The sequence below is a fragment of the Podarcis raffonei genome, chromosome 14 (assembly GCF_027172205.1).
Source record: "Podarcis raffonei isolate rPodRaf1 chromosome 14, rPodRaf1.pri, whole genome shotgun sequence".
NCBI classification, from domain to species: Eukaryota; Metazoa; Chordata; class Lepidosauria; order Squamata; family Lacertidae; genus Podarcis; species Podarcis raffonei.
The window spans coordinates 53,773,749-53,797,436 of NC_070615.1; the positions used below are offsets into that span (position 1 = coordinate 53,773,749).

The 23,688-nt window shown below is 51.0% G+C and overlaps 1 long non-coding RNA gene across 3 annotated transcripts; it reads left to right on the plus strand.

Annotated features, from left to right (window-relative positions):
* The first annotated feature begins 4,671 nt into the window (after positions 1 to 4,671).
* On the plus strand, positions 4,672 to 18,217 carry LOC128401682 (uncharacterized). 3 transcript variants are annotated; one of them, XR_008327504.1, is made up of 3 exons: positions 4,672 to 5,061; positions 13,743 to 13,875; positions 17,207 to 18,217. It is a non-coding gene; the product is annotated as an uncharacterized LOC128401682 (long non-coding RNA). The 3 variants fall into 3 exon arrangements; XR_008327503.1 differs by lacking the exon at positions 4,672 to 5,061 and adding an exon at positions 11,481 to 11,791; XR_008327502.1 differs by lacking the exon at positions 4,672 to 5,061 and having other exon boundaries at positions 12,915 to 13,875.
* The last annotated feature ends 5,471 nt before the right edge of the window (positions 18,218 to 23,688 follow it).

Consider the following 23,688-nt stretch of genomic DNA (forward strand, 5'->3'; position numbering starts at 1 on the left):
GGTTGGAAGTAGGAGCAGCAGTGTCGGCAGAAAAGGAGGTTTGGGGCGGGGGTGGTGGTAGAAGAGACAAACTGGTTGGGGAATCTTTAGGGAGGCGGAGCTGCAGAGCGGCGAGGAGTTGGGGGAGGAAGGTTGCCTCTCGTGTTGGGGTGTGGCTCATGTTGGGGGGGTGTATGGCTGTGGAGGGTGCAGACTCCTCCTCTCCTTAAAGGTTATGAGCCTTAGGACATCTGTTCCTTGCCAGTTGCAGCTCCTTCTGTGCCCCCTCCCTTGCCCTCAGGGCTGCCAAGAGATTAGCAAATCGATTGATTAACAGCCCAGCATCTAACTGATTAATCAATAAACCAACCAACACACTTTAAATACATTTACATGCTGCAACACCTCAACTTTATAATGATGCTGCGAAAAAGGAGCGGTTTAGTAACCAACGCTTTCTCTTCTTAAAAAAATCTAACAAAAAGCTTTCACTTCTTGCTGTTTGAAATAGTGGTCTCTCCTCGCCTCCCACTATTTGAATAGAAGCCCGGTACTTTTCTGCTATTATCTGAACCGAGTGCCTGGCGGGGATAGAGGAGGCTATGGAGGGAAATAGATGGCGAAGCGGAAGAGGCAACGGAGCCTGCTGGCTACTGCAGACCACGGGGGCCAACTTGAATAAATATGGAGGGGGGAGGCATGGGCGTGGCCAGGATTTATGTTGGCGGGGGGGGGGGGACTGAATCATCTGCGACGCAGTTGGTCAGTTAGTTAAGCATTTTTTCTTTTCTTGATTTAGGGGGGCATCTGCCCCCTGTCCTCCCTTGGCTACTCGTGGGGACAGGTAAGTCCCGCCCCGCCTAGTAGATCACAAGACATGGCGCGCGCGCACCATTTGAACAGCAATGAATGACCATCAACTTTTTTATGCGGGCGGCCCCCGCAAATATTTTACTGTGGGGCGAAGGGACCTCGGCCCCAGGAATTGGCTCCTACTCTGCAGACCGCCCCTCCACCACCTTGATGAAAGTGTCCCTGAGCACGTGCAGAGTAAATTTCCATTCCATAAATGAAAGGAGACGCCACTCTGTGGAGATTGGTTAATTTTATTTATTCCATTACGTGTATACCCCGCTTGATTGTAGAAAACCTCGAAGCAATTTGTAAAAAGAATAAAGCAGTAAGATTATTGGTAAAATCCATTTTTTAAAAACTAAAAGCCAGCGACGAACAAAAAACACCCCAGCAACCTGAATAGCAGCAGGGGCCGAAAGCGCCTGCGGAAAACATTTTGTTTAGACGAGCCTGTCCAGATATTCAGCTTGCTGGTATGTTTTTTGTTCGCCGCTAGTTTTTAGAGTGCTTGGAGGGAGATCCAGAGGAGATTTATTTCTTACAAATACGGAGTGAGTATTGCACGGCACCTGTAACAGCGCCGGTTCCGAATGAAGGGAAGGACGGGACTTCCAGATCGGAGGGTTGCCTTTTGCTTCCGATATTCACTGGAGCCCGAGACCCGTCTTCTAGAGTGGCTGGGAAGGAGAGAGGACAAGCAGATTAAACCTCGGGTTAATGCGCCCCCCCCATCCTTCCTCATCTCATTCCTGGCTTCAGCTCAGCTTCCTGCAGACTTACCCGTTCGCCTCGCCTCCCCCCCCCCGGTCGGGATTTGCCAGGACAAAGCAAAGCGGGGAGACCTCGAAGGGCTGCTGAGAACATTACGGGGCCCCAGGGAGCCCTCGGCTTCTAATAAGGAAGGTCTTTATTTCTGTTGGCTCCTCTGAAAGTGGGAACAGATGGGATCCTGGAATGGGGGGGGTACATGCGCCCACCACCAACTCCGGGGAATAAAGGGGCGCATTAGACTGACTGGCAGCATCCCGTCCAGCAGGACTTCAAAACGCCTGCAAGTTCATTGCTTCACACTGGGGGCGAAGCAGGCCCAGACAGAGGGGGGGGGGCCATATGGGCCACTTGGCCGGGGCCTCCGATTCCAAAGGGGGCCTCGGTCAGCATATTTATCTATATTTTCCATTTTGTCTTTATATGCAGATACGGTTGAAGCCTTGAAATAAAATTAGCTGTCAGCATAACGTTTGTGAAAATTATTTATATACTTACTTACTTATTTATAAGACTTTAGTTATCCACAGGGTAAAAAAGGGGGGGCACATTATCTACCTGGCCTGGGCCTCTGCTTGGTTCTGCAAGGCCCTGGGGCGAAGACTCGCATTTGAACCACCACCAGCAGGAATAAAGATCTGAAATCCCTCCACAGAAGACAGGGAGCGAGGGAGGTCAGGTGTGTGCCCAGTGTTAACCTTTTCCTTCCAGCTTTAATATCACCATCAGCCTTCAAGGTTAGAGCATCAGGATCACACCAGTCAGTCGGTGTGACTGGTTGCTCGCCACCGACTGCAACAAGGCCTATTTTTGCAGCATCAGGAACTTGTAGCCAGGCCTCACCTCCGAAGGTCCGCTTCCAACATCTGTGACGAAACATGCCAGATAGGTTTCTCTTATGAAAAGGTGAATGCCAGTCCTGTGTCGCAGTGCCGGATGTACATATAAGCTAAACAAGCTATAGCTTAGGGACCTACTCTCTTGGGGACCCCCAAAAAATTTAAAGGGAAAAAAACCCCAGATGTACATTTCCAAAATATAAGATAAAAAACAAATAAAACCTACATATAGCAACAGTGTTTTGTGTTGTGTATGGACCTATTAAATTACCATATAGCATATATTCAACACAAAAAACAGTGACAATTTGTTGTTGACAAGGACAGCTGGACATATAATGGGCCCCATTACCTTCAGTAGCTTAGGGCCTCATCAAACCTCAATCCAGCCCTGCCTCTGTCCGTGTGGGTCTACACATTTCAGAAACGGCATCATCAGCCAGGTGGTTTGGGGACACCACCTTGAATTTTCTGACGTAGTAACATAGAACTAGTGCTTTTTTCTGGGTGGACGTAGGGAGATGCATATCCCTAAACATTTTGTGAATCATTGCCTCATTGAGGGGCAATATTTCAATATGAGTAGGAAAAATGAGAGTACCCCTAAACATTTTAAAAGAAAAAAGCACTGCATAGAACCACATAATTTTAGAGCTGGAAGGGACCCCCAGGGTCATCTACCACCCCGTTGGGGGCTGCAAGTTTTAATTTACACCTCATATCCCCTCATGTCTCCTTGTAACCTCCCACCCACCCAAAGTTTGGGTGGATTTGCAGTGCAGCTGTTAACTATGAGAGCTGAGCATGGTGCCTCCATGCCCAGGGGCAGTCTACCTGCCTCTGCTTGCCAGTTCCCTGAGACAAGGAACAAACTACAGAAGAAACCCATTGCCTGGTGTCCTGCTGCTGGGCCCCTTGCAGGCCCCTCTGTGGAAAGTAGATCGGAGGGTTCAGTGGTCACACACACACACACACACACACACACACACATATATATTCTGGCCTAGCAGAGGGAGGGGTGTATTTCCTTCTGCTTTGCTTCTTGGAATCTGCTGTGGCTGGAGACCAAACTTTAAATGGTGCAAGATCCTAGCATCTCAGAAGTTGCCTAGGAAGCTGTATTGTCTACACTGGCTGGCAGCAACCCCCCAGGATTCCAGACCAGGCATGTTCCCAGCTCTACCTGGAGATGCTGCCAGACACAACCTGGGACCTTCTGCAGGCCAAGGATGGGCCCTTCCCTGACAAAGATCACACCCCTAATCACCATGTGATCCAATACAAAAAAGTCATAATGAAAACATAACTTTAAAATAAATAACATACCATGTAAAGCAATATTCAATAATACTGAATACTCAATAATCCATTAGAATAGTAAAATTCAATAATAATAATAATCGAACAGTCAACACTTAACAATTACAGTAAAGAATTACTATGCTATAATCAATAAAAATGATAGCAAGTCACAATGCATAAAATACCACCAAACAGGCAAGCATGTCAGGCTCTAGTAATATCTCCATTTGCAGGATTCCTTTGGTAAGTCCCTAAACAGAGCACCTGTCATGGATCAGCACAAAGAGGCAGCAGCAAGCAGGAGGCTGGGAAGTCCATGTCCGGGACCGGCTGGATGAGGAGTGGGCGGAGCCTCCTGCCCAGGAGTCGTCCCTTCCCCCACCAGACAGAGAAGACATGGACTTAGACCCCAGGTCCTGGTGGTGGAGCAATGAGGAACGGTTAATGATAATTTAAGCGACTTAGTGCCTGAAGTGAACAGGAATATCTGGTTGGCGTGAAGCTTTATGGTGTGGTTGTCATGTCTGGGACATCATGTATACTGTCCTTTTGTATTTTTATTTCCCTCTGCACTACCCGGTCCTCCGTGAGACTGACTCTGGCCTTTAATATCTAACTGTAATTTATTTATCTCACAGCTAACCTGCAGCAAAATAATTATAATGTTATAAATTGATATACATTACATCTCCTAATACTGTATAAAAGTTTTCTTCCTCACTTTCCCCCCTTGCAGTTATATGTTATGTTGCATTTTTTGTTGTGTAAATTACGTTGGGAATCAGTGAAATATTAGATGCAAACAAAACCTTGTATTCAAATAATATGCTTATTTTTCTGCCCTTTAAGAACAAACACGTGGGGCTTCTTGTGTGTGTGAGTGCTTGTGAGCTCACATGGGGCGGGGAGGGGGCGGTGCCGAATTGAGTCTTTGACCCATGGAAGAAAGCCTAATTTCCCTGCCAGCAGCTGTGTGCACTTTGATCAGCAGCCTGGAGGGAATTAAACACGGGTGGGGGATGTCTGAGGAAACGCTCGCAGCTGTGCCTAGCCAGGCAAGTTAGGGCTGGAAGTACAGAGCACGTCATTCCTGCACCTGTAACTGATTCAGATTGGAACCTGCCCTAATAGCCTCCCCTACTTAAGGACAGGCAGCTGTGAGGAGTGTGATGAAGACCAAGGAGGTGTGCAAAGTGTGCTGGGCGAAGGTGACGCAGAGATTGCTGGAGCGAGGTGTGCGGAGGGACTGTCGCATACTGAGAGGAAACAAGGGAGAAGAGGGGGCAAGTTCTGCCAAGAGCAGCCAGATCCAGGACAGGTGCTGGGGGGGGCGGGAGTTGGAACTTCTGGGACTTTCGTATTTTGCCCCTGCCTGCACCAAATGCTAACTGTGACAGCACCTCTTTTGGAGGGAGAAAAAGAGAAAGGATTTAAAAAACAGGTTCAGGGTTGTTTCTTTAGTTAAAAAAACAATCCAGCTTTTCTTTCACCTTACACCACCTTTAGCTCCTTGGAGAAGAGGTGGGCTATAAATACAAATGTGGGCTGGACAAGGTGGATTTGCAGCTGCTTGACTGACTAAACCCAGAGTGCTCGTACGTGGGAACCTGGGCTCTTAGCTTGGTACACGCACACTCCACGCACATTTGCACGCACACTCACAAAGCTCAACACATTTGTTATTAAATGGCATAAAAACAGGCAGTGTAACACTCTGCTTGTTAATAGTAGGAGGAGTTTCCAGAGGTTTCGGTTAACTCGGGATTTGCACTCTTAAGCTTTAGAAATGTTAAGAAAAACTTTTGCCAAGTTTTGGAGCTTTGAAGTTTTCCTGAGTTTAATTTGGCTTTAAAGGTAACATCCTGACTTCAGCTGCTGCTGCTTGTCTTAAATGTGTAATTTTAAAGGCAAGCTTGCTTCATTTTTTTTAAAGGAAAAACACCCCCCCCAGGTAATTTAGCCCCCCTGCCCCCCTTCTTGGCTATGCCCATACCAAGACTGTCAGGTTTCCTTTTAACATAGCTTTTAAAAAGTCTCCTTGACCCTTTTTGCCACCCCTATTTGAGTTATGAAATCCTTTGAGTTTTGATGGATAAATTTACTCCCAAGTAAGTTTCCTTCAAGGAGGTTCCTTTCAATTTTGTTGCGGTACTCATTTCAGGAAAAAATACATTCGTAGTCATTTTAGGTTCCATGTAAGGTGAAGAAATGTTTCTTGCCAAGTAGAAAGTGTCCTGCTATTGCAATACCAATGCAGCCTGACAGGACAGTGCTTGACGGAGCTGCATTGGGCAGGGAAAACGCTTACTCTCCTCCTCGCGTTCCTGTTTTAACTCTTGCATGGTGTGCGCACCTGCGATTGTGTGTCCTCTCCCAGTTGGGTGTGTTGACATATTTGTATGGTGGCAGACTGGTTACAAAGGTTTTGTGGGCTTGAACAATCACTTTAAAATACCTGGCTGTCTTTTGCCTAATTTACCCTGTTTTCTTAACGTTCTGTTACATATCTAGGGTGACTGGGAAAACCGGAATTATTTTTAAAGGGTTTGTGTGTGTGCGGCGTGTGTTTAAAGTCTTTAAAAGTTGTTACATCCTGCTAGTCCTTTCCCAGGAATATAAGGAATTGTTTCAGGGTTATTTACATCTGTCTGGTTTGAGTCCTCAGTGTCTAATTTCTCTTCTCTCGCCCATCCCACCAAAAGCAGCAGGGGATCAGAGATCGTAACGTAAGAAAGCGCACACCCAGGGGGTGTAGCATTTTGGGTGCTGGTCCTGGTTTTGAGGGGGCCCCGGCGTGGGGCGCTTGGGTCGTGCCGAGGGCTATAGGTAGGGGGTGGTGAGGAAGGCCCCCGCCAGGGGCGCAGGCGAGCCCCCGCCCGCAAAATCTGCACCGCGCGCCCCCTCGAGCGGGAGAACTTGCGCGCGCAGCGGGCGCCTCTGCTTGCTGCTTGCGCAGCCGGCGAAGAAATGAATGGGCAGGAGGGCGCGCGTGAGAGAAGGAAGGAAGGAAGGAAGGAAGGAAGGAAGGAAGGAAGGTGGGAAGGCGGGTGTCCTCTCGGGGTGGAGCTACCGGAGGCGGGGAAAGGGAGTGGGCAGGGGAGGGGAGGCAGCACCCGAGCGCGTTCCAAGCACGCTCCAGACCCTGCTGGAAGGATACGGAGGGGCAGCGTATAATACCGCCCGCGCCCCGCTTGCAGCTGGGGCAACAGCCTCTCCCACAGCCCTATGCGGGAGCCGCAGAGTGCAAAGCTATAATTTTTGAAATACAATTATCAGAGTGCCTCTGGGCATGTGCAGATTGTTCCTCCCGAAGTAGAAAGAGGTCCGGCTCCCGCTTTAGGAGGCGGGCGAACGGTTCCGTCCAGGGCAAAGGTGGCGGTGAGGGAATGTGTGCGCAGAAGCGGAGCTAGGTGCACATGCTGTGCACGCGGGGGCGGAGCTGTGCGGGGGCGGGGCTAGCCGTGCGGGGGGAGGCGAGGGCGGGCACCGCCCGCAGCGAGCGATATCACCCCCCATGACACCCCCATGACACCCAGGGCGGGAAAACCCCACCGCACCCCACTTCCTCCGCCACTGTGTGTGTGGCTCTCCACCACCTGGTAGCCTAGGGACCTCGTCCTCCTCGCGAGAGGCGGAAAGAAGAGCCAACTTGTCCGTGGCTAGGGGGCGCAATCTGGACGGTTCTGCCTCGTGCCCACCAAGTGCTGCGTCCACTGGCCGGGCTCCCGGCTGCGCGGGCGGGCAGGGCAGTGGGGCAACATGGCCCTGCTTGGCTGCGTTGTAGCTGAAACCTTCGCCTCCGTAGAAAGGGAGGTGTCAAAGATTAAATGCCTCCAATCACAACTAGGGGTGATATGACCTTGATACCCATTTTAGTTATAATTCCAAGGGTTTGCAAATTGTCTACAGAGAGGGCACCAAATACCCCTTGCTGACAGGGAAATGGATCGCTGTCTAAGCCCAGCTGCTCAGTGACTATGTGCATCAAGTATTCATAATACCAACAGGGGAGTGCCCGGTTTCCTTCTGGCTGTGAATCCCCTTGTAGTTTACCAAAAGTGAGCCACTAGGCAGCACCCCCCCCCACCTCACTGGGTAAGTGAAAAACAGGCGGGGCTCCCACTTATTCCACACCTCATGTCTTTCCCTGCTGATTCCGCCAAGCCCGTTCCCTTGGCTGTGGTTTCACTAGATAGGTGGGGACAGTGGGAATTTCGTTCATCCATTCCTGCGCGTCACTAGATGAGGCATTTGGCTCTTTTTTTGTCATCATAGGGGCACCACGCCCCTCAGACGTTGCATCTCTTTATCCGCAGAGGTACGGATTATTTTCTAGCAGTCCCGTGCTATACCTGGGCAATTTCCTGGGTGCTCACATCCCAGCACCGAGGGAGGCTGTTGTTTTGTTAAAGATGGAATGAGCATAAATGCCTCCAATCACCACTCATGATGAGAGAACCTGAAGGTCTTGCTTCCAGACAATACTCTGCTCCTCTGCCAAGGGATCACTCCACACCCCTCTGCAGGAGAGCGTTGCAGATGTGGTGCTCAGGTCTTCCACTTGGTAGCACTCTTATTTTTTTATGAGATGTATTTTCCTTTGTATCAATTATTTTTTCAAATTTTGATGTTTCTTTTGCAAGTCCTACTTTTTATCAATGGTTAATCTTTGATGTATTTGAAAATAGTGCAGCCAGTCTGTTAAATGCCCTTTAATTTCTTCATATTTTTGTCAGTATAGGTTCATCCTGTTGTCCTAATAATAATAATAGTCGGTATGTGGCCCATTCCCCTTCCATATTCTTTTTCTTAACTGCCTGTGCTTCTGTAGGCGAGGTCCACAGGGGGTTCTTGGGTTCCAGTATTTCTTTATATTTTGACCGGATCTTATATAATGGTTTCCTTATTAAATTATTCAGGAAGCCCCTGTGGACCTTTACCTTCTCATATATTAAATAGGCATGCCACCCATACCGATGATCATATCCCTCCAAATCTAATACATCAAAATCCCTTAATGTTATCCAGTCTTTCATCCATAGTAGTGCTGCAGCTGCATGATATAACTCTAGATCAGGGAGCATGAAGCCTCCTCTCTCTTTTTATCACTTTGTAGCGCTCTTTAACCAACTCCAGGAGACTACTGTTGTCGGCGTAGTAGTGGACTTTCTGAGCATGAGCCCTCCGCAGGTCCACCTGTTCGCCCACAGGTATGTCTGGGCCTAATATCCCCAGGAGGAAAGCCTCCATTTTTTAAAATGAAGGATACCTTAATAATTCTTTTGAGTTCATTATAAATTACATTGCAAAATGCCTTTATTTTTTTTACAGGTCCACCACATATGTAACAGTGAGCCTTCCGCTTCCCCACATCTCCAGCATTTACTTGAAATGTTCTTATACATTTTGGATAATTTTAGTGGTGTTAAGTACCAGCGGAATTGCATCTACATAAAATTTTCTTTCAAGGTGTAGCATGCGGTGAACTTCATAGATTTCCCCAGGCTTTCATTGGGATACTATAGACAAAATCTTGAGCCCACTTGACCATTACAGATTTTAGAGGATTACAGATTGGAGAGGATTTTCACTTTAGAGTTGATCAGTTCTTTTTCCAATGTAGAGGGTTCCATTGCAAAACCATTTCTTTCGTCTAGTTTAAATATCTCGTAAAGTTGGTGATATTGTAATCAACCTGACAGATGTTCTCTAATTTCTTCAAAGTTTTTTCCTTCCTCTTTCTCTCATAATTTTTCTTCTTCACTGCTAGTGCTTCAAGGGAAGATATCCACCACAGAGTTTTAGGTTCAAACAAATCTTTGTATTTTCCCAAAGCATATAGAGAGGTTTCCTTATAATACGATTATTATTTTTTTCTGGATCTTAACTTTATCATAACCTAAGCAGGCATGCCAGCCATAACGGTTGTAATGTCCTTCCAGGTCTAGAAGGTCTGTGTTTTGTAGTGTGTGGCGCCTATGGGCTTTTATAGCCTCCGCTGTTCTTTCTGGGAATTTTCCCATCAGGGCTAGGTTCATATGGCGTGCCCCCGAGGTTAGGAGCCTAGCCTCCTCTCTAGCCAGCAGTGCTGTTTCCTCAGGGGTCCATCTCCTTTTCACCTGATGTGTATTTTGTTGCGCATCATACCAGTCTGGGTGGGCTCGTTGGTGATTGACACCGCATCTGGTCTTGGTATTAAAGGCTCTCTCGCAATCCGGGCGTTTGCACACAAAAACTGGGATTTCCACCGCAGGAACTAGACCAGGCCCAGCAGCACGGGAGCTGCTCCTCACCCGGGTGGTACAGTCAGAGGACCCGCCACCTCTCTTTGTGTTTCCGCAATGATTCATGTTCGGTTTCCCGAATCTGGGTGAGGATGAACTGAACCTCTCTGGTAAGGACCCAGAGGCTCAGATAAGCCTTCCCTGTTAGCCGCCAGAAGAGTTGCCCGACTCTCACCACGAGGAGATAGGGATAGGCATGTGGAAAAGACTGCCAAAGATCGATCAGTATAACACCACAGATCATCAGCTTCCTTTTTTATTTTTTAAATCATCATCAGAGCGCCACGCCCCTCAGACATTACTTCTGATTATCCGCAGAAGTACGGAATATTTTTTACTAGCAGTCCCGTGCAAGCCTGGGCATTTTCCTGGGTGCTCACAAACCAGCATTAACAGAAGCTGTAGTTTTATTATTTTTTTATTTTGAATATATCTTTATTCATTTAAACTAAATACATTTATGAGAACAGACGTACATACAAGTAAACAAACACAATCATACAAACAAATAACAGAAAAATCAAACAAACCACCACACTAGAAGATACAAGAAGATTAATATAATTATCATCATATTTACTCCTGATACTGAACACAATTATAAAACTTATACAGAAGAAATTTAAAACTGGCTTCCAATTAATCTCACTGTACTTTATCTATCCATTACTTTATACCGCACAGTTACATATTTCTTATGTAATTTCTTTTTACCTCCCTACGAACTTATATTTCTACAATACAGGGATCAGTCTAATTCTACAAGATGTTTCCTTTTATTCCATAGTTTTCTAAATTTTCTTTAAAGATTCCCCAATCCTTATAGACTTTTTGTTTTGGTTGGCCTCTTACGCTTCCTGTCGCTTTTGCTAGCTGCAGATATTCTACCATTAGGATTTGCCAATCTTCTGTGTTGGGTATTATTGTGTGTTTCCAATTTCTTGCTACTAACATTCTGGCCCAAGCTAACAGGTCCTCTGCGGAGCAATCGCTCCACACCCCTCTGTAGGAGAGCATTGCAGATGTGGTGCTCACATCATCCACTTGGTAAAGCTCTTTTAGCAACTCCAGGAGACTGGTGTTCCCCGCGTAATACTGGACTTTCTGGGCATGAGCCCTCCACAGGTCTGCCTGCTCGCCCACCACCTGGGCGTTGATAATTCTTGTGGTCTGTCCAATACTCGCCACTATATCGGGTTTCCTCAAGCCTTCGGATGTTCTGAAGTGAGGCTCCAAATCCATGTGATACCCTTGTCTCCAAAGCCCTTTTGCTATGTGTTTCACTACAGCATCATGCCTGCGGACCCTCGCTGCATGAGACCTGTAGGAGACTTGGAGAACGTGGTTCAGAGTTTCAGGCATCTGGCACCCGCCGCGACATAGCCAGTCAGCTCTCCGTCCCCTGGCCAAGCTCGATCTGTTTGGGAGCGCATTGATGTGCATCCGAATGGTGTTTTTCCAATTTCTTGCTACTAACATTCTGGCCATCGTTATACCCCAGGCTAACAGGTCCTCTGCGGAGCGATCGCTCTTCCCCCCCATCTGCAGGAGAGCATTGCAGATGTGGTGCTCACATTGTCCACTTGGTAAAGCTCTTTTAGCAACTCCAGGAGACTAGTGTTCCCCGTCTAATATTGGACTTTCTGGGCATGAGCCCTCCGCAGGTCTGCCTGTTCGCCCACCACCACTCCAGCGCACCTAGAGGCAGCTTCTTCACCTGTTCCACGGTCATTCTGTCAGGTCCTGGCACCTTTGAGGCCGATGGTAAGGCTCTCTTAATCTCAGCAGCCGTCATGGGTTCCCATAAAGATGTTATGACATCCCTCCTGGGGCCAGGGCCGGGTGAGCAGTCCGGAGCCCTGGTCATTAGCTTTTCCCAGTATGGAAAGAGGCTCGCACCATTCTCTATTGGCACATTCCTGTTCTTATCAAGAGCCCACTTAATACATTTAGTGGGACTCTTATGCCATAGATGTTGGAACTTGGCATACTGCTCTCGCCTCTTCCGCCTATTGGACGTCTGTTGTTCTTGGCTACTTCGTTCCCCTCTCTGTGCCCTCCAGGGTCGCATACCCTGCATGCTCCGCACAACCAGGGACAGCTCTTCATACATGTCGGTGAGCGTCCTCGACCCGACCGTCCTCAGCCTTTCCAATCGCACGAGATGTTCCGTGGTGGTCGGCATCCTGGGGAGCTGCTGCAGGTGTTGTATCAGCCTGTCACGCCATTGGGTATTCGAAGCTTCCACCTCAGGTTGAGGTGCCGGTCCCTCTGCCACCTCTAGTTGTTCCTGGGTATACGTTGCAACCAATTCCCTGCTGGCTGGCGCCTATGGGCTTTAATCGCCTCCGCTGTTCTCTCTGGGAATTTCTCCATCAGGGCTAGGTTCATATGGCGTGCCCCCGAGGTGAGGAGTCTGGCCTCCTCTCTGGCCAGCAGTGCTGTTTCCTCAGGGGTCCATCTCCTTTTCTGATGTTTATTTTGTTGCGCGTCATACCAGTCTGGGTGGGCTCATCAGTGATGAACACAGCGCCCGGTCTTGGTGTTAAAGGCTCTCTCGCAACCTGGGTGTTCGCATACGAAAACTGGGTGTTCCACCGCAGGAACTACACCAGGCCCGGCAGCACGGGAGCTGCTCCTCACCCGGGTGGTACGGTCAGAGGACCCGCCACCTCTCTTAGCATTTCCACAATGATTCATGTTCGGTTTCCCGAATCTGGGTGAGGATGAACTGAACCTCTATGGTAAGGACCCAGAGGCTCAGATAAGCCTTCCCTGTTAGCCGCCAGAAGAGTTGCCTGACTCTCACCACGAGGAGATAGGGATAGACATGTGGATAAAACCACCAAAGATCATGCAGTTTAACATCACAGATCATCAGCTGACATTCAGAGCACTGGGCAGAAATCACATCGCGTCAACACCCGCCGCGGGCCTTCGTGATGCTTTGTTTTAATTAAACAGTCGGATTCCCCTGGTCCGCACCAGTTCTAAGTCACCTGCTAGGCGCCGGCCGAGGCGGGACAAGGCATTAGGCTATTTTTTTAAAAAAATTGTTTGGGGGGGTGACTAGTTTATTTTGTATTATGCTGTGTTTTGTAGCACTAGTTTTTAATCCTGCTCTCTTCTATCTGTTTGGATGGAGGCTGTTTGTTTGACAATGCTGTAAGCATACAGCCCTCTGATCACAAGCCGTGGTGATGGAGCCTGGAGGTATTCCTTTCTTATTATTCCTAAAGGCAACAGTTCTTTTATGATCACTCCATGGCAGTCTTACTGAAGTTACATGTAACTTGAAGTTTCTGTTGCACAGTGTCTGTAGACTACTGTAACACCCTTCTATTGCTTCAGGGTCTCAGATGTATGGCATTCACCTCTGCACAGTCAAGTCTTCTGCCTCTGGCTAGACATTTTCGTATTGGGAGCACATTTATCCAGAGATTTATGGAATTAAAGTAATCCCTTCCTGACAGAAAACACGTGCAACCATGCCTCTTGGTTTGGTGTTTTTTATTCTTTTTCTAACCCCCACCATCAATGTGCTCCCCTGCTTCATCAATCCATCTTTCACTCAGGGCCCCTGTTGTATGCAGGATGTTTCCTCTGTTACTGAAGTGATGTTCCATTACCTTCAGTTCCTTTGCCAGGAAGTTCCCAGCTAAGGACTGCTTGCCGACCTGCTTAAAGGCAATTTATGAAAGTGTTCTCTATGCAGGCTCCGTATGCTCCATCTCAGCCATTGCAAACAGGGACCTCCATAATTTACCTTGATGTGAAACTACACCACAAGTCTGGATGCCGGGAGACCAAGCCAGGTTCTAATTGTCCTTGAGCAGTGGTCCATGCAGGTAAGCATTTGCACCCCTCCAACTCTAACGACAACTGGTTGTAAAAGTAGGGTAGGACCACAGTCTGTAGTCTGAACACCCTGTGTTGGAGTTTCAGGGAACCCTTCCTCAAGATTTGCAATATTCCTTGCAGCCTCTCAGCCATTCACTCAGTGGTGAATGGGATCCTAAGCTATTTCCATTTGCCTGACCTCTTTAGTGCCATTTTAGCATTGACTACCACTTTCTTTTGGGGACGTTCTCCAGGGAGACCATTAGGCACATCTGGTATTGATGGTAAGCCCACATAGTGCCAGATGTTCCACCACTACGTTGATCATGTTGTGCAGCCCCACTGGAGTGGATGTCACTAGCACCAGATCATCGGCAAAGGTTTCACCATGGACTTTGAAGCCTTCCAGGTCAGCCCCCACTTCTTCAGGCAATATATGTAGCAAGCGATCAGTGATCATATTAAAGATAAAAGGTGACATGGGATCACCTGTTTGACACCATACAACAGTCTGATCTCGTGAGATGTTGGACTCCCACACATTATGGTTGTGGTGCTATAGTTGTTCACAATCCCCAATGAAAGCTGCCTTGTGTGGTGATAAAATTGTGGGAAAACATACCTAGGCAGAAGCAGCATGTAACAAAGACCTGTTCCTTCTGCTCCCCTCCCTGCTGAAGAGTGGAAGGGCAGGAGGATGTCTCAGCTTAGAAGCTGTATCTAGCAAGGGCAGGAAGTGGACTCCCCATGGAGCTGCTTGCTCACACCTATTTTGTAACAACCAAGCAGTACTTGTTGCCAGGGGGCCCCAGTGAAATTTCACAAAGTATAGTTGAATTAGCTAATGCCTTTTAAAGTAGTAAACGGTTGCTCATGAATTTGTTTTATTGGCAGGGGACACAAGGAATGTGCTAAGCCCTGTACCAAAGTCATCTATTTCCTTATTGTATGTCATTGAATGAGTGTCATTCTAATTTCTGGTGCTTTGTCATCTTTAGATTAGTGTGCTAAAGATTTGCTAGGCCATCTGCAATGCTGAGTGGCTGGGAAGTAAATCCTGCAATGCATGTTGTTTCTATGTGTAGTATGTTCGGGTAAAACTAAATTTATTCCAGCAACAAGAGGAGACAAGATCCATATGTTACCCATAACCCCCAGGGAGTCAAAGAATTGTAGCTGGAAGCAAAAGCATTTTACAAGCCACCCATCTGTAGGCTTTCACTGAGGATGGAATAAAAGCAGGGCAGGGGCTGTGAGGTTTAATACTCAGCTCTTCAAAGGAGCTGCTGTTTTTCCTAGCAGCAGGTATCATGCACTGGAACCACAAAATGCATGAATGGATTATAGAATGGTAGAGTTGTAAGAGACCAGGAATCATCTAGTCAAACCCCCTGAAATTCAGGATTACTGGAACAGCAAATCCAAATTCTGCCTGGGTCATCCAAAACCCTGAAGGGGTGGGCTCCCATTCTGGAAGATGCATTACAGCTGTCTAACAACTGGAAGACTGGAAAAAGATCCCCTGGGGAAAAGCTAAGGGGATGATGGGTGCTCCTCCAGTTCTTTGAGTGTGGAAAGTGTAGCCTGCTGCACAATTGTCTACATGAGCCTCAGAAGGTTCTGTGTCTTGAGAGGATTGATAGGTACAGCTCCTGCTGTGGTCCCCACAGAACTGGGACTTTGGATGCCTATTGGCACTTATGGTACAATAACCCCAAGATCTGGGTGAGCCCTGGAATGAGTGCAAGTACTTGGGTGTGTGTGTGTGTGTGTGTGTGTGTGTGTGTGTGTGTGAAAGGAGAAGTAAATCTGATCCTCCATGCTCTGCAATAATTTTCCTACCAGGCTGGGAGAAGATCAACTGCACACTACTGAAGTTCTGAGCCCAGCTCAGACAAGGCGATGATGTGCCCAGAATAATAGCTTTATTGTCATTATATAACCTGTGTACAATGAAATTAAACAAGCCTCCCCCCCCCAAACACTCAATCTCGTTGCACTCTGTGTGCTTATCAAACAACACACCACCTCGCAAGTCCAAAGTTCCAAAGTTTATTATTAGATTTGTGAGGTCCATGCCTTTACACAAAATACCTTAAAACATTATTAAAAGATAAACAATAAAATTATAAAAATAAGCTAAAATTCATGCCATGCTGTCCCAGCAAGGAAACTACCCAAAAAACCTCGCCATTCAGGAAAGAAGATACAGCAACAGGTTAGGAGAGCAATGGGAGGGACCTCACCATTTCCTCCAGGAACCATACCCTAGTTTTCATAGCCTTCACCACGAAGACCGCTACCACGTGGGAAATCCGTGGATCAGCGTCCACCGGTAAAAACTTTACTTGGTCCTCAGAGTTGGCTATTGATTTGGGAATAGTTTGTAACATCGCATCCCTGAAGGCCGAATAGATGGGACAATACAACATGTAATGTGTGAGATCCTCTTTGGTTCTCATATGACAAGGACATATACGCTGCTCTACTGGGATTTTTGCATATCTGCCTGACAAATAGGCCGTAGGAATGGTTTGAAAACGGGCCATGGTGAAAGCTCTCCGAAGGGTGGGATTGGTGATATTCGCCAAATAATTGGCACAGGTTTTGACTGTTTTCAGTCGGGGAAACCAGTGGGAGGACCCTGGGTTCTGTATTTTTGTGATATCTAACAAAGCGTCTCTCTCCAGGATCCATTCCCGAACTTTGTCTGGGCTCCTCGCAAGTCAATTTTGCTATGTTATTTTCCATTCAACAACCTAACAGCCCACGGATAGAAGCTATTTTTAGCCTGTTGGTACGACTGATTATACTTCTATATCTCCTGCCCGAGGGTAGAAGTTTAAAGAGGTGATGGCTGGGGTGTGAGTCATCCCTGATAATTTTTCTCGCTCTCCTAAGGCAACAATCCCTTGCAATGTCATCTAGTGGGCTCAGGGGACAGCCCATGATATCATGTGCTGTGTTCACCACCCTCTGTAGAGACTTTTTGTCCGTGGCTGTTAAGCCAGCATACCACACTGTAATACAATATGAAAGGAGTTCATCAATTGTTGTTTAACGTTATTCTTCCGGAACACCCGGAGGGAATGGAGTCTCTGTTTGGCCTTTCTGACCACCAGAGTTATCTTGATTTTCCAAGTGAGGTCCTCACTAAGGTAAACTCCCAGGAATTTAAAGCAGGATACCCTCTCCACACAGCCCCCCCCCCCCGATATACAATGGGGCAGGTTCCCCTCTCTTCCTCCGGAAGTCCAACAGCATCTCCTTTGTCTTACTAATATTTAGGTGCAAGTTATTCTCTGAGTACCTAACCAATATTTGCTTGTTCATTAACAGGCTGCCACTGGAGTGAATATTGGGATTGGTCCTAGGTTTCCTCTGCTGGCTGTATCCATACCTGTGCCAGAATGTTCCTGTACTTCACGTGGATCTGGAGCTTGGTGGCCATGAATTCTCACTGGGGCAGCAGAAGTTTCTGCCATGAATGGACTTATTGTTTGGCAGCAAATGGTGACTCATATAATGTTGGATCTGCACACAGATAACCAGAACATGGACATGGAGGCTTTCTGTGATATTTCAAGCTGTTAAATAAAAATGATTTGTGTATTAGAACATATATTTCAGATAAGTCTAGCTAAATAAGATTGTGCATGCTTTATATCAAGATTGTGCCAAGGTAGCCTGATTGGAGCATGAATTGTGGAGGACCATGGCATGGTCCAGGGGTGGTCCCAAGGACTTGGGGGTGGCACCACTTACTGGTGATTTTTGTTACAATTATGAGATTGCTTCATTGCATATTTTTCATTGCTGTTGTGGGTTTTTCTTGCAAGCCGAGTAACAGATTCACCGCATAACTCCACTCCTTCTAGACCCCAAGGAACTTGCGGAAGATTGGGCGTGAAGATTGTTAGGGTTATCTAGAAGGGGTGGGTTGTGTTGAACCAAAGGTGAACTGTTCTGGAAGCTCTGCAAACACCATTTTGGTAGTCAAGATAACCCCACAATTAATAGGTAGTTGTTGTAGTGATGAGCTCCTATAAGCTAATTGGCTTGTTTTGATGCTATCCTTAACTGGGGGCTTCGGGTGCATGGAGTCCAGAAAGAGGAGCTAGCTGTAAGACTTTGGTATTTGCCACCTATGCCCCCATCTGGTCAAGTGGAGTGATGGGAAGTGCTGGCCGAAGTGAAGTATGCTGCTTTGTGTATAAAGATATATGAACGTTTGCTTGGATGCAGACAAGCCAACTCCTTGCTGAGGTGTCTGTCCTGCAACTGTAAAGGGTGGGAGGCCTGGCAGACTGATTTGCTGTAACAAAGCTTTTAATAAAGCAGTAGAACTGATCACTCTGGAGTTTGACTTCCATCTGTGGTATGCCTGCACCCAACCGCTCCCACAAGACCTCCTTTGGGTCTGCAGTTCAGAACACCATAGCAGGGTTTTCTTCTCTTCTTCCCCTGAGCTGAAGGAGAAAGTAATAATTTCATAGCCTACAGAGTCTCAGGAACTTGGCTGATGGGGGAGGGGAGACTGGGAGTGGCAGAGGCTCCTCAGAAACAACCAGCGTGGTAAGAGTTCCACTCCGAGTGAACTGTTCTGAGACCTGTGGGTATAGGGCAGTATATAAATTCCATTAATAACTCCATCTTTGCCTGTCCTGCTCACTGCCATGCCCACCAGGCTGGGCAGCCCCTAAAGCAGGGAGATGGCCCTCAGCCCACAGTTGGTAGACTGGGGCACCTTGGGACCTCTGGTCAGTTGACTGGGTGATAGCCCCACTCCTCAGCTGGGTATACCAGGCAGCCTTTGGCTCTGGGTAGACTGGGTTTTTGATCCCCTTCAGGTAGACCACCTACCAACTAGACCACAAAGCTGTTCAGTCTACCCAGTGGAGAACTGAAGGCTGTCAGCTGTCATGTCTACCAGCTGGAGTGAGAAAGCACCCAGTACCGAACTCTGCACATGCCCCAAATTGGTAAGACTTTCTTCACGGAAAGGTTCAGCCTTGCTGGTATCCTCCACATATTAACAACCTGCACCCACCTTCCGGCATGTTGGTGGTCTGGTCGCGGGTGGGGTGGACTGGGGACGGTGGCGCCTGGGAGCTGCAGTTGCTCGCCCAGGAGAGGTTCTGGTTGGCATCCGCTGCCCACCTGCACCAGCCCTCCTCAAATAAGCATGAGAGGAAGGTCTCTGGGGGAGAAAGGCAGGTGGGGGGGTCCCAGGTTTGCCTTTTCTGCCCTCCCCCCTTCCGGTGGTGCCCACATCCCCCCGGCCTCAAATGCCCCCCGGCTGCTCACTGCAACCCCGTTCGTCGCCGCCATCGCCACAGTCCTTGGTGCTATCACAATGGCGGGCAGGGATCATGCAGCTGCTTGGCAGGCACGGGCGCTCATCTGGGGCGCAGCTCCGGGGACCTGGAAACGTTGGGACAGTGAATGGGGAGCCTCCAAGCCCAGAGGCAGTCTATCTGCTTGGCTGTGTTTGGGGGAGGCGGAAAAGAAAGCCTTACTTTGGGGGCCACAGTTCCTGAACTGCACATCATCCAGCGCCTCACTCGCCACTGAGGAGGTCACCTGTGGAGAGGGAGGCAGCGCTCTTGACATGCTCCGGAGAAGGAGCTGGCCAGGGAGAGCGAGGAGCCCAAGACCCACCAGGAAAGCACCACAGACTCTTCCGGTGTAGGCCAGCAGGGGGCGCCGGGCACCAGATGCTGAGGCAGGGCTTCGCCACAGGGGGACAACGTGGCCGCCGTAGCTCAGCTCCAATGTGAAGCTCCCGTTGAGTCCTGCAGGGGAAGGGTGAGGGGTCTGGGGGTCATCTAGTCTGGCCCAGCGAGGATTGCGGGTTGCTATCTGGTCTCAGCCGCTCTCGTTTTTATCAGTCCCCAATGGGGGACGGGAAGCAGGGCACCAGTAAATGTCATGATAAGAATGATCAGGATGGTATTTCTTTACGCCGACCCTACCAGGCGGGTCAGTAGTCTAGAAATCAATCAATAAAAATTATATGATATGATAAGTACTGCAGTTTAGAAACGTATTATGTGATATTGATACGGAATTATAAGAACCTTGCCAGGGGGCATTTCCTCCACCACATCGGGGAAAAGGCTGAGGAGGGGGCTCTGGGCCTGTTGGATTTCCGACCGCCAGCGCCCCAAGCTTCCCTGTCTCGGCCATGCTGTACCAGGTGTGGAGCTCATAGCCTTAGGCCGTGGCACTCAGGGTCGGGGAGTGGAGTCGTGCGGGAGCTACCCGGAGTGCCTGCCTGCCTTCCCTTCCCCCAGGTAGATCGGGTGGGCGCCCCTCCCTTGCTTTAGAAGTGCAGGGCAGTAGGGAGGGAGTCAGGGTGGCCATCCCCTGCCTGCCTGCCTGCCTTCCCCCAGGTAGACCTGGCAGGAGCCTGTCCCTTGGTTTAGGAGCCGCGCTGCACTACTATCTATTTTGACTCAGCCAGCATGATGTGGGAGTTTGGTTACAGCCATTTTCTTCCAGAAGCAGCCTTCTCTTTCTCAGCGATCTAGTGTCTAGGGGTCCATTCTTTTCCTCCAGCAGTATGGTCCCCTCATGTGGGGTGGCAGTAGAGCGTTCCTGGCGCCTGCCCTCTTCCTTCTAGGTGACGGACGGAGGTGAGGCGAGAGCATGGGGCTTTCAGGTCCACTTCGCTTAGGAGGCTGGGTGTAGCTCCATGCCGGAGATGCCAGGAGCGTGGCTGATTTTTCTTGCGGCGCCTAGTAGATCTCTTTACGAATGGCCAGGCAAACTGGGACAGGGACGGAAGGCTTTCCCGGTCTACCGCTGGGAGATCTGTCCGCTGCCCGGTCCCTACGGCCGGCATGTGTGTGGTGCCCACCAGAGGCCCACCGACCGCCCAGTCTACTGGAGAGGGCCCCGGTCTTCCCTGCAGCGGGCGGGCGGGACTGAGGACGCTGTCCACCAGTCTGCCAGCCACGGAGGCTCGGTCTTGCTTGTCCCCGTCCGAGAATAGGGGGCCTCCCGGTCTACCCACCCAAGGGCCAGTCTGCTTCTCGCGTCCACGGTCCACCCGGTCTAGCCCGCCACCAAGGGGGCTGGCAGCGGTGCCCGGGCTCCCCTGCAGTCTGCTGCACGAGGCTGGGTCTTGCCGGTCTACCTCCGAGGAAGGGAGGCTTCCCGGTCGACCCGTCGTAAGGTCCCTCGGCTTCCCTCCGGTCTACCGAACCGCCTGGGAGCGGGCACCGCGCCTGGATCGGGTCGCTAAACGAAGGCAACGGAGCGCGGGACGGACGCGGGGAAGGGGAGGCTTCCACTCCGCCTGAACACCGGTCGCCGGCCGGCCCACGGAGGGCCCTCCCCGACGCGAACGTCATTGCCCGGGAGGCAGGGGATAGCGACGTGGGCCCTGTCCCCACTACCGAACGCGGGGTCCGCCCCACCGCGGGGCAGTCCCCACCCTCACTCCCGCGAGAAGCTGGGAAACGCTGCCGCGGCCACGGGAGCACAGGGGCCGCTCGAGGGTCCCAGGTCCTGGAGCCGGGATCGCAGCCCGCCGCCAGCCGCTCTCCCACCTCACCGCCCCTCTCCCGGCAGAGACCCGAAGGCCAGTGGCACGGGATCGGAGGAGGCCGCTCGCTGCTGCTCCGAGGGAACCGCGTCAGACGCCGCGCCTGCCCCGCGCCGTGGGTCTACACTGGCCGTGGAGCGCGGTTGGGTCGTCTTCGGTTCCCCCGGAAGAACCGCGTCGGACGCCGCGCCTGCCCCTGCCGTGGGTCTACACTGGCCGGGGAGTGCGGTTGGGTCGTCTTCGGTTCAACCAGAAGTACCGCGTCAGACGCCGCGCCTGCCCCCGCCGTGGGTCCACACTGGCCGGGGAGCACGGTTGGGTCGTCTGCGGTTCTCCAGAGGGTCCTGAAAACCCTGTCGCCAGAAATCTCCTTGCCCGGCGAGAGCCGACGGCGTCTCGGGCACCGGTGTCGGCGCCGCGGCAGGGCGGCGGCCTGGAAGCCCCTGGCGGCCAGACGCGGCAGACTCACTCCGGCAAGAGGCTCCGCGGCTCCCCGGTCGTGCCGGTCTACCTATGCGCTGGGGCGGCGGTAGACCGTTCCCGGCGCCCGCCCTCTTGCTTCTGGGTGACAGACGGAGGCGAGGCGAGAGCGGTTGGCGGAGGGTAGGAAGGACGGAGAAGGGCAGGCTTCCGGGCGTCTGTGTGGGTCTGGCCCCTGCCCGGTCCACGGGAGGTTGCCGCTGGCCCCCGTCTACCGGCCGGCAAGCGGGGGTGGGTGGGCCGGTCTTCCCGGAGGAAGGAGCAGAAGCGCTGGCCATTTTCCTGGGGGGCGGCCGAGTCTAGCTCCCCGCCGGAGGGGCCGGCAGCCTGGCCCGTTCTTCCTGCGGCCGCTGGCGGCTCTCCTTCGCTCCACTACTGGCCAGCAAAGCTGGGACGTGGCGGTCCCCTTCCGGGGACGGAAGGCTTTCCCGATCTACAGCTGGGAGGTCTGTCCGCTGCCCGGTCCCCCCTGAAAGTCAAGCTGACGGCGGGGCTGGAAGCAGCGGCCGTTCTCCGCCTGGCCGAGGCGCCTGGGGCTTTCCGTTCCACTTGGGAGGACGGACGGACGGATGAAAGGCTTACCGGTTCCCCTGGCGGGTGTGGTTGGTCCTCCCCGCTCTTCCCGCCGGACGCCCGCCGACCGCCCAGTCTACACGCGAGGGCCACGATTTTTCCGGCGGCGGGCCTGCGACCGCTGCCTCCCTGTCTGTCTGTCTGCCTGCCTCCCTGGAGCCCACCCGTCGCTCCTAAACAAAGGGAAAAGCTTCTGCCTGGTCTACCTGGAAGGAAGGCAGGGGACGGTCCGCCTGCCTGCCTGCCTCCCTGCCTGCCTGCTCGCTGGAGGTTCTGGGGCTTCCAGGTCCAGGCCTGCCGGCCGGCCTGCATCCCGGTCTGACCACCTTAAAGCGCGGCTCTGCCGGACTACCTGGGATACGGCGCGGAACCGCTGGCCAGTCTACTGGGCGCCGGACCTTGGGAAGCCCCGTCTACCCGCCGGGGGGGGGGTCTGCGGCTTGCCGTTCTATTATAGAGCGTAGGGCTTCCCGGTCTACCGGCCCGCGCCCCCTATGGCGCCTCCAGGTCTACCCAGTCGCTGTAAGCCGACGACATCGCCAGGGTTGGGTTTGTGGCGACAGCTGCCGTAGAACTCGGTGACTTTGTAGACGGCCGCTTGGCAGCAGAGCAGCAGGTAGGTGATGGAGGAGACGGGTGGGGGCGGGCGGGCGTCCGTCCTTGCAGGGACGGCAAGGGAGAAAAGTCTTGGCGTGCGTCATTCCTTTACGGGAGGGGGAGCATGCAGAGACCCAGGGATACAGAAAGACAAGCACAAAAGCGCTCGTGCGCTCTCACACACACTTGATTGTTTGCGGGGGGAGGGGGGGAGAGGGGGACAGGCAGGCAGGTGGGCAGACAGAAACAAAATCTCTCTCTCTCTCTCTCTCTCACACACACACACACACAAAAACACTCGTTTGCGGGGGAGGGAGACAGAAGGGCACAAAATTTCTCACAGTAGCACACACTCAAAGACAGCATGTGCTTGTGTGCAGGGGAGACAGACAGGGGCAGAGAGATGGACACAAAACATCCCTCCAACGCGCACACACGCACACCCAAGAAACCACCTCCGCCCCCCCAGGTGGGGGAGAGAGACAGACTCAAAATAGATCACGGAGAGAGAGGGAGGCGGGCGGGCAGGCAGGCAGGCAGGCAGGCACACACACGCATCCCTCATTTCGACCGAACGCACGCACGCACGATCATGACAATAGGGATACGACGGAGGAGA